This window comes from Cynocephalus volans, chromosome 6 (assembly GCF_027409185.1).
Source record: "Cynocephalus volans isolate mCynVol1 chromosome 6, mCynVol1.pri, whole genome shotgun sequence".
In the NCBI taxonomy this organism is placed as follows: domain Eukaryota; kingdom Metazoa; phylum Chordata; class Mammalia; order Dermoptera; family Cynocephalidae; genus Cynocephalus; species Cynocephalus volans.
Genome location: NC_084465.1, coordinates 9,484,422 through 9,498,563, shown reverse-complemented (window position 1 = coordinate 9,498,563; position 14,142 = coordinate 9,484,422). Strand labels below are relative to the sequence as shown.

Genomic DNA, 14,142 nt, shown 5'->3' with positions numbered 1-14,142 from the left:
AGAACATGTGGTATTTCTCTTTCTGTGCCTGACTTTTTTCACTTAATATAATTCTCTCAAGGTCCATCCATGTTGTTGCAAATGGCAGTATTTCATTCGTTTTTAGAGCTGAGTAGTATTCCATTGTGTAGATATACCACATTTTCCGTATCCACTCATCTGATGATGGGCATTTGGGCTGGTTCCAACTCTTGGCTATTGTAAAGAGTGCTGCGATGAACATTGGGGAAAAGGTATACCTTCGACTTGATGATTTCCATTCCTCTGGGTATATTCCCAACAGTGGGATAGCTGGGTCGTATGGTAGATCTATCTGCAATTGTTTGAGGAACCTCCATACCATTTTCCATAGAGGCTGCACCATATTGCAGTCCCACCAACAATGTATGAGAGTTCCTTTTTCTCCACAACCTCGCCAGCATTTATTGTTCAGGGTCTTTCGGATTTTAGCCATCCTAACTGGAGTTAGATGGTATCTCAACGTGGTTTTGATTTGCATTTCCCGGATGCTGAGTGATGTTGAGCATTTTTTCATATGTCTGTTGGCCATTTGTATATCTTCCTTAGAGAAATGCCTACTTAGCTCTTTTGCCCATTTTTTAATTGGGTTGCTTGTTTTCTTCTTGTAAAGTTGTTTGAGTTCCTTATATATTCTGGATATTAATCCTTCGTCAGATGTATATTTTGCAAATATTTTCTCCCACTCTGTTGGTTGTCTTTTAACTCTGTTAATTGTTTCTTTTGCTGTGCAGAAGCTTTTTAGTTTGATATAATCCCATTTGTTTATTTTTCCTTTGGTTGCCCGTGCTTTTGGGGTCGTATTCATGAAGTCTGTGCCCAGTCCTATTTCCTGAAGTGTATCTCCTATGTTTTCTATAAGAAGTTTTATTGTTTCAGGGTGTATATTTAAATCGTTAATCCATTTTGAGTTGATTTTAGTATACGGTGAGAGGTATGGATCTAGTTTCATTCTCCTGTATATGGATATCCAGTTATCCCAGCACCATTTGCTGAAGAAGCAGTCCCTTCCCCAGTGAATAGGCTTGGTGCCTTTGTTGATGATCAGATGGAAGTAAGTGTGTGGGTTGATTTCTGGATTCTCTATTCTATTCCATTGGTCAGTGTGTCTGTTTTTATGCCAGTACCATACTGGTTTGGTTATTATAGCTTTGTAGTATAGCTTAAAGTCAGGTAGTGTTATGCCTCCAGCTTTATTTTTTTTGCTCAGCATTGCTTTGGCTATGCGTGGTCTTTTATTGTTCCATATAAATGTCTGGATAGTTTTTTCCATTTCTGAGAAAAATGTCTTTGGAATTTTGATAGGGATTGCATTGAATTTGTATATCACTTTGGGTAGTATGGACATTTTCACTATGTTGATTCTTCCAATCCAAGAGCATGGGATATCTTTCCATCTTCTTGTATCCTCTCTAATTTCTCTCAGCAGTGGTTTGTAGTTCTCATTATAGAGATTTTTCAACTCCTTGGTTAACTCAGTTACTAAGTATTTTATTTTTTTGGTGGCTATTGTAAATGGGCAGGCTTTCTTGATTTCTCGTTCTGCACATTCACTATTGGAGAAAAGAAATGCTACTGATTTTTGAGTGTTGATTTTGTATCCTGCTACTGTGCTGAAATCATTTTAAGAGGGTGTTTTTTGGATCAGATTAACACTCATCAGTGGACTTTGCATAAAGCAATTTGCCAGATGGGTGGGCCTCATCCAATCAGTTGAAGGCCTTAATAGAGCAAAGACTGACTTTCCCTGAGCAAGAAGGAATTCTGCCAGCCTGATGGCCTTCAGACTTGAACTACAACATTGGCTCTTCCTTGAGTGTCCAGCCTGCCAACCTACCCTGCAGATTTTGCACTTGCCAGCCTCTACAGTCACATGAGTAAATTTCTTAAAATAAATCTCTTGTTATATCCTATTGGCTTTGTTTCTCTGGAGTACCCTAACTAATACAGTCCTGTTGGGGCACAAACTTGTTTAAGAATGTCTCCAAGAAGCTTAACAAGTGCAAGGTAAGGAAATTCACATCAGGTAGAGAAGCAGAAAAGGTTTCACTAAAGAGATTGTATTTAAGGTGGGCCCAGATTATATTTGGGTAAGCAGTGATTGCGGAAGAGCAATTTATACACAAGTTATAGCTAGATGAAGAAATGCATGAAGCCCAATCGGGCACTCACAGGAGTCCAGTTTGGATCTAGTATCATTTGTGTTAAATAAAACTTATAGGAGTGCATTGGTTTGGAATTAGCTCCTGCACGAGGTCCAACAGTCCAAACCAAAACAGAGTCACTCATGCTAAAGTTCCATATCACCAAGCTGAAGGTAAGTTATCTGACCTTCTGAGAAATCAGGAGAGTGAGAGATAATAGCCAAATCCTCAAACAAGCCAGTTTTAGCCAACATGATAAGGAAGCCCCCCTGCCTTAAACTTCATAAGGAAAGTAAATTGGAAATAACTAATCCACTTTCTGTTCTGTTTCTGCTTTCCTCAGTTCTTTTCTGTCAATAAAACCAACCTCCTCTGCCCAGCTCATCAGAACACTCATTCTATTTTATAGGATGAGGTGTCGCGCTATTCTAGAATTACAAATAAAAGTCAATTAAGATCTTTAAACTAAAATTGTTGTAATTTTGTCTTTTGACATATGTGCATAAGAAACTGGAGGGAGACCAGAGGGATTGATCCATTGCAGCCAAAGTGTGGAGGATGTTTCTATATTAGGAATGGGGTGTTTGTGATTTTTTTCCCTTTTTTTCTTTTTTTTGGTAGGAAACAGGTATTATTAAAGGTCTTTGAGCAGGAAAGTGGAATGAATGGGTGCTATAGAACAAACAATCCACACTAATATCAGCATGAGTTGGGTCCAACCATTCTTTCCGTATAATATGTGCCAAGCACTATACTAAATACTGTAGATATAGTAACAAAGGACACAGTCTCTGAATTCAAGGAGCTCACAATCTGTGAGGGAGTAGGAGATAGAAAGGGGGAAAATTATACAATGCAATATGACAAATTCTTTAATAAGAGTAAGTACACGGTGCAACAGAATCACAAAAAGACGCCTAATCCAGATGTGGATTTGGGGATGAGTTGAGATATAGAGGGTCACAGAAAGCTTCCTGGAAGAAGTGACTTGAGGACAGTTTTCTGGAACTCTGAATAATTTCTCCTATTGCAATTTCATATGACCTAACCTAATAAAATGTTAGGCTGGGTATTTAGGTTCCCTGGGTAAGACCTCAAAAACTACTTAATTCATGACTACCTTTCACCAGTATTTTCTGGATCCCAAAACAAAGGCCTAGGACTGGCGATATGCAAAATCTGAAATTGGACAGGTTAAATTTTTGAAGCCTTCCATCTTCTTTCTCGCATTCTCTTTTACTTAAGCCTTCTCTTTCCAGAACCTCTGGCCCAAGGCCTTCAGCCTGCCCTGAGGCTCTCAATGTTTCTCCCAAACTTGTTTTTCTCAAAACTTTCCACATTTAGGTGCCATTGATCTGTGTTAAATAGATTGCAACCCGATTGAAATAGCTAATACTAATGTGTGAATGACTATCCAGCCCTCTTGCTTTCCCAGAGCCTTTTAGAGATAATAGTAGGAATCTTTGGTGGAATAAAGCCAGGAAATAAAAACAAGGCCTTCGCATATTTGTTTGGACAAGCAATTTATGGGTCGGGAGTTGAGAAGGTGGGATCTACCAATCCTGTGTTCCCCAGTAGGACAGTTTGGTAAGTAAATTTCTGCTTGATATTTTACATCTAGTTACCTCTAAATATCATTAAAAAACCTTGTTTATTTGGCATTTGATGAACCAACATACACTATGAAATTTTTTTCTAATGGATTAAAGTAGGAGATTTAAAACCCTGCTTTTTCAAAAAGAATTTATGGCTCTTTGTCTGAAATGAAAGAAATCATGATATTTCATTGCCTGCTTCTTTTGAATGCTAACCTGTTTGAATTTCCCTGTATAGTTACAGCATACTCATATATGTGGCTGTTTTTCTAAGAGAAACTAGTTTTTTTTAAAAATCATGAATAATGTATATTTCATAATTTGGATTAAATAAACAAATTAAATTGAAAAATCTGATTTCCTTGGCTCTTCTTCCTTAAAATAATTACACTATTTCAAAACAAAGGTTTATTAAAATATATCATGATGCTTATTAACAGAAGTTTTAAGGCCATAACTTCTGACACTTTAACAGAGGAAGGAGTGGACTTGGTTCATTAAACCAAGTGGTTCCCAAACTTAGGTCACCAGAATGGCCCTGGGTAATTATAGAATCATTATCGTTGCTGTCATCATAGGTAATATTTAAGTATTTAATTTACAACCACCTGGTATGCAATACTATTATCATCCCCATTTCAAAGATGAAGAAACTGAGGCACAGAGAAGTTAAGAACTTGCTCACAGTTACCCAGATAAGTAGAGAAGCCAGGCAGTTTCAAATTCCCTCCCTGCTCCTTCTCATCCACTTTTGATTCAGTAGATCTGGATGGGGCCCCTGAAATTAGGCACAGACCACCTAGTTTAAAGGCACATGTGAGAAGTTGGCAATTAGGGAGAGATCACAAAAGCCTGGGTAGAAGGTGCAAGGTGGGCTTCCTGGGAGGGGATGCGAGCTGGATCTTGAAAAGTGAGCATGATTTGGAGATGTGGGAAAGAAGAAGGGAAATATACTAAAAGAACGAATAGAAGCAAGCATTCGTAAATAGTGATTCAAAGCTGGGATTTGCATCCAGCTTTGAGCATGCCCAACAGAATTGGGTGGAGTTGAGAGTTCCTTTTGGGAAGTAGCTGGAAATAAATTTGAAAAATTAAGTTAGGGCAAGATATGGTGAAACATAAATGCTAGGTCAGAGTTTGGATTGAACCCTATACCAATGGGGAGACTTTGAAGTTTGAAAGGACAAAGACACAAAGATGAAGGTATCAGTCTAGAAGGAACAACCAGCAGTCAGTTACTGTGCAGGCAGAAGGACAGGGAAGAGACCAGAGCCAGGAAAATCATTTAGAAGTTTAAAGGAACAATACAGGTGTGGGGAAACATAGTAAAGCAGCAGATACATACCGGAGTCACTAGATCAGGTTATGCCACCACCCAAACTGAGTGATTTGGAGCAAATTGCCTAATGTCTCTGAGCCTTAGGTTTTTTCATTGGAAAATAGGTGTGATGATGATAATGCCTTCCCCCAGAGACTGAGCCAAAATAAATAAAGGATTTCTCTAGGGTGGTGACAGCTCTGGGATGCAAGGTGAATGGGTCAGTATTTTGGGTTTGTTTCCAGGCCTGTATGACTTAGAAAATATGTTATTACTAGCAATAGGGAAGTCAGTGGGCCTCACTTTGTGAAAGATGAGGAAAGGAAGAGAACTAATACTTAGTGTTCCAGGAATTATCCTGGAATTAGAAAGAAATTATTCTTCACCACACCCTTATGAGGTTGGTATTTTTATCACCAATTAATAGGTGACTTAACTAGAGCAACAGATAGTAATTTGAGTCTGGATATAAACCAAGGTCTGCCTCAATCTAAAACTTGGGCTTTTCCAACTACGTCATATTGTTTTAGACTTGGAAAGTTACATCTTATTTCATTGGTTGTTGGACTAATATTCTAGTCTTCTGAGTCTATTTTGAATTTTGATTTCAACATCGATCAAATTAATTATCCCTCCAAACTTTGGGTCATCTGAGAGGGACATCAGTTTTGCTGAGATGGGGGAGAAAGACCGAGGAAGGATGTTTGGAAGTGAAAAGAGAGATGTCCTTGACCCTTTAGGTAGGAGGCAAGGTCATCTGCCCAGAATAGATGCAATTTGTTCATGAAGTGGACACAAAAGTGGATGGAATAGTCTGGCTGCTAAGAATGATAGTGCAGACAGGTGGAGGGTAAAGGATAAAAGACAGGTAAGAACCAGGAATGGAAGTGGTGAGAAGTGGAGAGGCTGATGCGGGTGGGCTAAACACTTCCCTTAAGGAAAAACAGAGGGTGGAGGAAACACACAGCGAAGGGAGAGCTGACCCACTCAGCTCTTATACTCAGCTGTGGGAAGTCACCAAAAAAGAGACCATATTGAATGAGGCGATTGGAGAAAACAGGTTAGGGACTATGGAGATGAGATAAGTTGTTTCCTGAGGAACACACAAGTTCCACTAAAGAGAAGAAATTAGGATATTTATATATATATACACATATATACACACACACACATATACATACAGTATATATTAATATAATATATACAGTAGAAAGCATGGTCCCCAGGAACAAACCTTCCATTTTTACCTCCAAACTTACCATGCGCCTACAAAAAAGTTGCTAAATACACCTCAGTCTTCTTCAGACTAGGTTATTCAGCCAAGTGTAGGGTATAAAACAAGAATTTTTAAATCCCTGCTCAAACTGAAGGATTTGGTGACAAGCATATACAAACACAATACTTCTAAGGATGTTTAACAGATGTCGACAAAAGACCACATTTCAATAACAGATGACCACATACGAGGGCACTTCAAAAAGTTCGTGGAAAAGTAGAATTAAAAGATAATACAAATCTTTCCAAGAACTTTTTGAAGTACCTTCCTATACCAGTGGGATGTTTTTTTCTTAGATAAACCCATGTCACTTAGGAAACTGTGGACTCCGGAGGGCTTGTCTGAGGATTTCTGCTCCAAAGTGGTATGAGAATCTCTGCAGTGTTTTAGTTTGGAGAAAACAGGAAGTTACATTCACCACATCTTTTGCCCAGATGATAACAGAATTCAAAATCCTTCCTTGCTTGTTCATGGAATCAGCCGGCTCTCACTTATGCGGAGAGCCTGGGTATTAAAACAGCCACCTCTCAGTGGGGGGAGGGGCGAGGGGCTTTCTCCACGCTCTATCCAGCCTTTGTCACCTCAGGAAGCCGGGTGGCTATTTGTGCTCCCAAAATTTGTACTTAATTTGAATTATTTCAAATACCCAATTACGACCGTTGATTTCAAATAAATGAGATCACTTCAGACCACGTGAAAACAATACTACTTTATAGCCACCACCTCATGCCATGCATATAGGTAATCAAAGCCTTCTATTCTTAATTTGTCCTTACAAAGACTAAGGGTAAAGTGAATCTTCGTCAAAATCTGCAAAAAAGGAGTTGGCTAAAGGGTTCGAAGAAACTAGGGAAGCCTACTTTGGTTTTATTTTGGAAACTATTTAAAAGAAAGACGCAGATAAGCTCTGGCTTTCAGGACCTAAGGCCTGCAGGTGTAAAAGGGGTCGAGCCTGACCACACGTTTCTCTGAAGTGTGAGCTGATCTGGGGGGGCCACCTTCCATCCGAGACTGTCCCCTCTGCCACTCGTGGCAGTTGCTTTTGGTTTGTCTCTCGCAGCCCGGGGAGGCAGAGGACTGGGGTGCAGCGTGCTCCCGGCGGCTCACGGGTGTGTGCGCGCGCACAGGGGAGGAGAGGCGGGAGCTGGGAGCCCCCGTCCTGGGGGGGGGGGGGCTTCGGGAAGTTTCTCCAGAGGCCGGTGCCCCCAACCTAAGGTCAGCCCCGCTCGCGAGGTCTGAAGTGGCGGGAACCTGTGTCTTCCGAGGCGGCCCCAAGGCGAGGGAAGCTGTAAAACGCGGCGGAGGACCCGATGCGCCCGACCGCGGAGGGCTCGGGCGTCGCCGGGGCAGGGGCCCAGGGCTAGCAGGTAGGAGAAGCCACGCGATCAGGGGCCTCGGCCGCTGAGGGGTGACCCCGGGGCCGCTGGCCGAGGCGGGCGGGAGGCTTCCGGGCCCCCCTTCGGCGCCTCGGGCTTGTGCGGCGATGGCGGCGACCGTTTGCCGGCTCCCCCGCCCCGGACGCCGGTGGCCGTGCGTTCGGGCCCTCCCCCACGAGCTGCTCCCCCCGCGGCCGCCGGAGCCGGTGAGGCCAGGAGGGCGGGGAGCCGCGGAGGTTGCGTGGTGCAGGCGGCGGCGGCGGCGGCGGCGGGAGGAGGGCCGGGCGGGCAGGGGCGGAGGAGGAGGAGGAGGAGGAGGCGGGCGCCGTGTCGCACGCAGCTCCAGGCGGGGCGGCCCCGGCGCTGAGGGACGCTGCCAGACCTTGGCGGGACGGGGGTTTCGCCAGGGCCTGGGCCCAGCGACCAGGCGGAGACGTCGCGGGAGCCTTGTAGTCTCCAGGGAAATGCGGGTGAGAGCCGGCGGTCGCCGGGGCCGAGGGGACGCGGCGGCGGCGCAGGCCAGGCCCTGAGCCGCGGTGTCGCAGTGACTGGGGCTGCGGCGGCCGAGTCTAGGGGCCGGGCGAGGCCCGAGCCTACGAGCCGCGGCTGGGAGGAATGGCGGCCGGGCCGGGGGACTCGTGGGCGGAGGACGCTGGGGGCGGGAGGGGAACGAGCGAGGCCCGGCCCTGAGTCACTCCGGCCGGCTTGGGCCGGGCCGCGGCCCCGGACGCGGGCTCGGGGCGGCCAGGCCTGGACTACGCACTGGGAAAAAGCCCGATTCATCGCGCCCGGAGGCGGCGGCCAGGTGGCGCCGGCCTCTTTCCCGGCCGCGACCGCGCTCGTTTCTCCGGCGTGTGGCCCCGGGCGGCTCGGGCGTCCGCACCTCGCCTCGCCTCGTGCCGCGACCCCCGCGGGACGCTGGGACTCCTGCCCTTTTTCCCTCGCCCGCCTCGGGACCACGCTTCTTCCCGGGCGGTCGCTTTCTGCCCTACTCGGGCTCTCCGGTGAGCGCCGGGCTCGCGCGCAGGAGGCGCCGCACGGCCGGGGCTCTCGCTTTCCGGTTCCCCGCCCGCGGCTCTCGGGTTCCCCGCTGGCATTGTTGCGACTGTGCAGGGCGCTGTTATTGGGTAACAGTCGCCCTTTGGCTCCGTTCTCTTGGGAGAGCAGGCCGGGACAGACGCGCAGGGATGCGAGTGCGGCGGCCCAACCGGACGGCGCCCGCCCGGGCTGCGCGGAGTTGGGGTCCCAGGCTCGGGGGTCGTGCGCCTTGAGTGCCAAGGCCCGTGTAGCCCAGAAGCCCCCTTTTTCTGCCACCTGTATCGTGTTGTGTAGTGTGAACATAAGGTAATTAAGAAGGAGAGGAATGCTTATGAACATCGCTTTTGATTAATCCCCAAAGTTAAGGGTTTTCTCTCTAGCTCTGCCAAAAAGCGATTCTCATTCGCATTGGGTCACTTTTAGTTCATAGTAGGGGTTAGTGGTTACTGCGCAAATACTGAATTGCAGTCAACTTACTTAAGTGTGTAATTGCTCTTTCCTGTAGTAATATTAAAATAGTCAAAAGTTGAGTGGAGTAAATGGTCATGCTTTTTGAAACGGCGTGGCAGAAGAGGAACTAAAATTAATTTTTACTTTTAAGTCATGAGCTTCCAGGACATAACCACATTTTAATGCACCCCAGAAGGGCGTGTAGTTTTAAGCTTCTTGCTGTACCCGATTTTCTGAAACCCTAGGGAGTTTATTATGTAGCAAAACACGTGATGATGTTTAAAAAGCAAAAACCAGTCGTTTTGCTTACAGATTTGGATATGAGGTTTTTCTTTTTTTCAAAGGGTGTTTGGATAATAGAAAAATATTTATTTACTTGAAAGTTCTATCTGTTGCTTTCCAGGGTAAGTCGAAATAGTTGCATCGCATTTCAAATTCTGAAGCATGCAAACACAAGACTGGCTTGGTTTACCTCTATTATGCCCATTTTTGGAGGTTTCAGGAGAGTGCTCATTAAGCTTGAGAAGGATGGACCAACTGCTTCCTAATAACGTTAAACTTTTTTTTTTTTTTCTCATTGGCCTCATCTTTTAAAAACGATTTTGCCGAAAAACTAACTTTAGATATGCTAGGGTTTTTCATCAGTTTATAAAATCCGCCCTCCTCTGTGAGCCGCATGCTCAGGTCGTTGTAGGCATCCCCCCTCACCTCCCCCCAGCGTTTGCCACAGCAGGAGACTGAGACAAGTGAATGCCTGAACCGATTCTGCACGGTTTCCTTAGATATTGCAACTCATGAGACTCCTTTGCTGCTTACCAAATATTACCTTCTAGCGATAATAACTTAGATTGTCAGTACAGCCTTACTTCCCATACATTTCAGACTATGAATTTCTTGAAGGCAGGGGATATTCCTTACTGACTTTTGCATCCCCAGAGTTATATAGAACTTGGTCATAGCGGTAAGGCGGTTGTTTTTTGTAATGAATGAATTTTCTGGGATAATTCTGACTTAAACCCGGTGTCTGACTACTTGCCCTGATTTGGGCTACAGAAAATATAGTCGCTGCACTTACACTGGTTAAGAATGCAAGCTTTATCGTCATCATCATCATTATTTTATACTTCCTGAGAGTAAAATTTGTCATCTTCCTCATCCCTCCCTGTCCACTGCCTTTTCCCTCCCCTCCCTCAGCACCCCAGTATCTAGTCTAGTGTCCTCACAGAAGAATGCTCAGGTTTTCTTTAGCTGTGGAAATCCAGGAACGTGCCAAGAAAACAAGTTGTGAATCTTAGCTTTTTTTTCCCCTTTAAAACTAGTTGTAAGTTGTGGGACTTTTTAATTTTTCTTTTTCTTTTCTTTTCTTTTTTTTTTTTTTTTTTTAGAACAAGATTGGGTTTTCCCCTCTCTAGGTTAAATATCACAGCCTTGCTTTTGAAAAGAAGTAGTTTGGTAGCCTGCTGGAAAGATGAGGCAGGCCCAGCGGTGCTGTTAGAGGGGAATGTGAAGTCCCTGTGGGAGTGAAGCTTGTGGGAGAGGCCGTTCTGGGTCATGCAGGGCCTTTTATCAGGAGTGCATTCCCAGTACACCCAGAGGCACAGATAGTGTGCCTTTCTTTCAGCACAGAACATTAAAATGTATGTACTTTAAATTGAGGAGTTACTTGCCGTTCTTCAAATTTAAAAAATTAGGGCCCCCCCAAATTAAGAAAATTAAGACCTCCCAAATTTAAGAATGTGTTTGCGGTTTTTTGTTTTGTTTTGGCAGCTGGCTGGTACCGGATCCAAACCGGTGACCTTGGTGTTACCAGCAGCCTGCTCCCCCAAGTGAGCTAGCAGGCCAGTCCTTGCTATTTCAGCCCTTCATGAGTCCCAAAGCCATGGACTTTCTACCCTTAGCAATTGAGTCAGTCTGGAATAAAATGTCTTTTGGGGACTATTGACTTCGTTTGAACTTGTCTTTTAGATACATCTGGAGAAAAGAGTGTTAACCATTTTAAGGGCCAATTGTAAGTTTGCCTTACTTTTTAAAAATATCTGGTAGTTTATCAGTAAGGTGTCTTTTGTTTTGCTTCAAAATTGAGAAATAAGCATCATATATAGAATAAATCAAATTTGGATAAAACCCTTAAGTTTATTCTATTACTGAGGCCTTTAGCTCCCTGTTTATAATATGTACATTTAATAATGCATGCTATAAATAAGATTATTATAACATAATGATTTCAATTTTTTTATTTGCAGATGTATTTTCTAGTTTATAAAAAAGCCTTGTGTGTGAGAGATTTATTCATTTATTTTTGCTTGGGGATAGAACATTTTGCTTGGGAGAGAAGACAGGGAGTCTAGTTCAAGCTTAACTTTGCTGGGTCTAAATTTCCTCATTTGTAAAATGAGATAGTTTTTAATTGACACTGTTTAAGATTTCTTTAGGCCCTGACAGTGTATGGATTCCATGAGAATGCCATAACTTTTAACATTAACAGCAGTTTAGAAAAACTGTCTTACCAGGGCATAATGTATTCATGTTTGAAAGCAGAGTTGTAAAGGCTTAGTTTGAGAGTCATTTAAATTTTTTTCCTTGGGAAAGTTTGACCAAGTAAGCACAGTTCTGCTCTCCCCAGCTTCCACTCCATGCTTCTACATGACTGCAGTTCCATTCCCAGAATTTCACGTCTCTTTCTTTTCCCCTTCCTATCACCTGACAGCTCAGGCATTGCCATCTCTGGAAAGCTGGCCCTGACAGCCCTGTCTGGGTTAGGAGATTTCCTTAGGTTCCTGTAATGTCCTCCCTGTGTTGCTATCATAGCACTTAACCTTTTCCTTGTCGGTTTCTCCCACTGGACTGACCTCCTTTAAGACAAGGACAGCATGGTGTGCATCTGTACCCAATGCCTAGCACATTAGTCGCGTCAACATTTGTGCACATACGTCCTCCCAGTGAAAGCTTTGCAAAGCCTTATGAAGTGTAGGTGCTATGGTTTAACCCACCTTATAGAATCTAGGTGAAGGAGCTGGGGCTTTGAGTGGGTACGGTCAGGGATAGTGGCAGTGGAGCCTGAGTTAAAACAGGACAGAGTAACTCCAGAGCTCAAGCTTTTAACCAGTTGCTGCCTAAGTGTCTGACTGATCTATATGAAGGTAGAAGCAGACTAGAAGAGTTTAAAATGAAAATGCTTTAAGGATTGATATATGATAATTGATAATTATGACTGAATTCGATATGCAGAACTGGTGATTGACTGCCAAGAATGAGCTTATTCTTTCTGGTCTTTTAGTAACATTGAAGGAGAGTAATTGGGCATTGATGGCATAGATAGGAATGGTTCTGGAACTTTGGGGCTGTTGTTAAATTGGGTGTGATGTTATGACTGACTGGCCTTGCAAAAATTTGTAAACCATGTAAGACTCTTCAAATCTAACAAGCTGCAATTTTTAAAAAAGGCCTGTGTCAGAAAATACTTTGGAGAACAGATTTATGAAATGGATACAGCCATTTAAAATATGTATAAAGGGTGTATGCACTGGTGAAAATATGTTAAGTAGTAAAAATGATTGTAATTTTAGGGTAACAAACTTGTGTGTTTTTAAAATATTTTTCGAAAAAGAAATTTTAAGAACCAAAAGATAATAGGATGGAGATCTCAGGATGGAGAAATCCTCTCTAACACCTAAAGTAGGGACCGTGAAGGAAAAGATTCATTTGACTACTTACTGTAGAATAAATAATAAAACTACTGTAGGTTAAAGTTCTATAAACAATTAAAAGACAAATGGCAAACTGAGAAAAATACTGTAACTTATGAGCAAACTTACTTTACTTACTATAAAAAGAGGGCTTGTAAACCAATAAAAAAAGAGAACCCCGCAGTGGAAAAATGGGCAAACAATAAATTTATAAAAGAAGGGGCAGGAAACATGAAAAAATTTTCAACTTAGCAGTACTCCCAGAAATGCAAATCAGTGAGATACTGTTTTTTCAAAAACATTTTGGCATAGGTTAAAAAATAAGCCACTTCTGGGCAGGTACAGAGAAATGAGCCCACTCATACATTGCTAGAAAGAGTCTAATTTAATACGATTTTTCAATAGCAAAATATGTAACAAAAGCTAATAAAATATATGCACTTTGAAATAGCTAAATCACTTCTAAGGATTTAGTCTAAGGAAATATAAAAAATGATTTATATGCTAATATTCTGTCCAGGGCATGCAGTTATTTAACTAATGCCCTCTTATTAATCATTGTTTTCAGTTTTTTGCTATGATTATTTCAACATTGTTTAGATAAATCTGTGCATTTCCATAATACTCTATTTAGTAAGTAGTTAGTATTAAATGGAAAAAACATACTGTAAAACATGCGTAATGTCTAAAATATTTGTGTGTGTGAGTATATGCATTTTTTAAAAAGATAATAAACCAAAATATAAATTGTGATTAGCTCTGAGCAGTGGGTTTATAGGTTATTTTTAGTTTATTCTGTTTTTTCCCCCCTTCCAATTTTACACAGTGCATTTGTATTTATAATACAGTGGATTAATTTATAGTAAGAAAATCTCAGGAGAATGGAAGCTCTGGGACTACTTACAAGGAGATTGTTTCTGCAGCCACTTTCCAGGTGTGTTGATGCCAAGGATAAATATCTGACTTTTGGTGAGCTGTTTTTCCAGTGGTCAGGATCTCTCTTGCTGGTCTAATCTTACTATTTATGTCCTTGATTTTAATCCTTCAGATAATTTCAGGTGCCCTCGTTTGATGCGTTCCATGAAACTGTCTTAATGAAATTCATTTACGTTTTGATACCTTATTATATTTACTTATAACACCAGACTAAGTACTAATGAATTGTCTTCAGTGTGGAAGTTTCCTTTTTTTAGTGATATTTTAAACTTCCTATCCTTTTTTGCTTGGTTCACAACTCCTAG

The 14,142-nt window shown here is 42.6% G+C and overlaps 1 protein-coding gene across 3 annotated transcripts in view; it reads left to right on the top strand.

Moving 5' to 3' along the window:
- The first annotated feature begins 7,612 nt into the window (after nt 1-7,612).
- The window catches only part of CUL1 (cullin 1), a 91,461-nt gene continuing 84,931 nt past the window's right edge, over nt 7,613-14,142 (top strand). Inside the window, exon 1 of one of the 3 annotated variants that reach the window (XM_063100009.1) lies at nt 7,613-7,718. The gene's annotated coding sequence lies outside the window, so the exon portion shown is untranslated. Of the gene's footprint in view, nt 7,719-8,046; nt 8,198-14,142 lie in introns of those variants that run through there. The other 2 variants (XM_063100008.1, XM_063100010.1) reach the window with 2 other exon arrangements.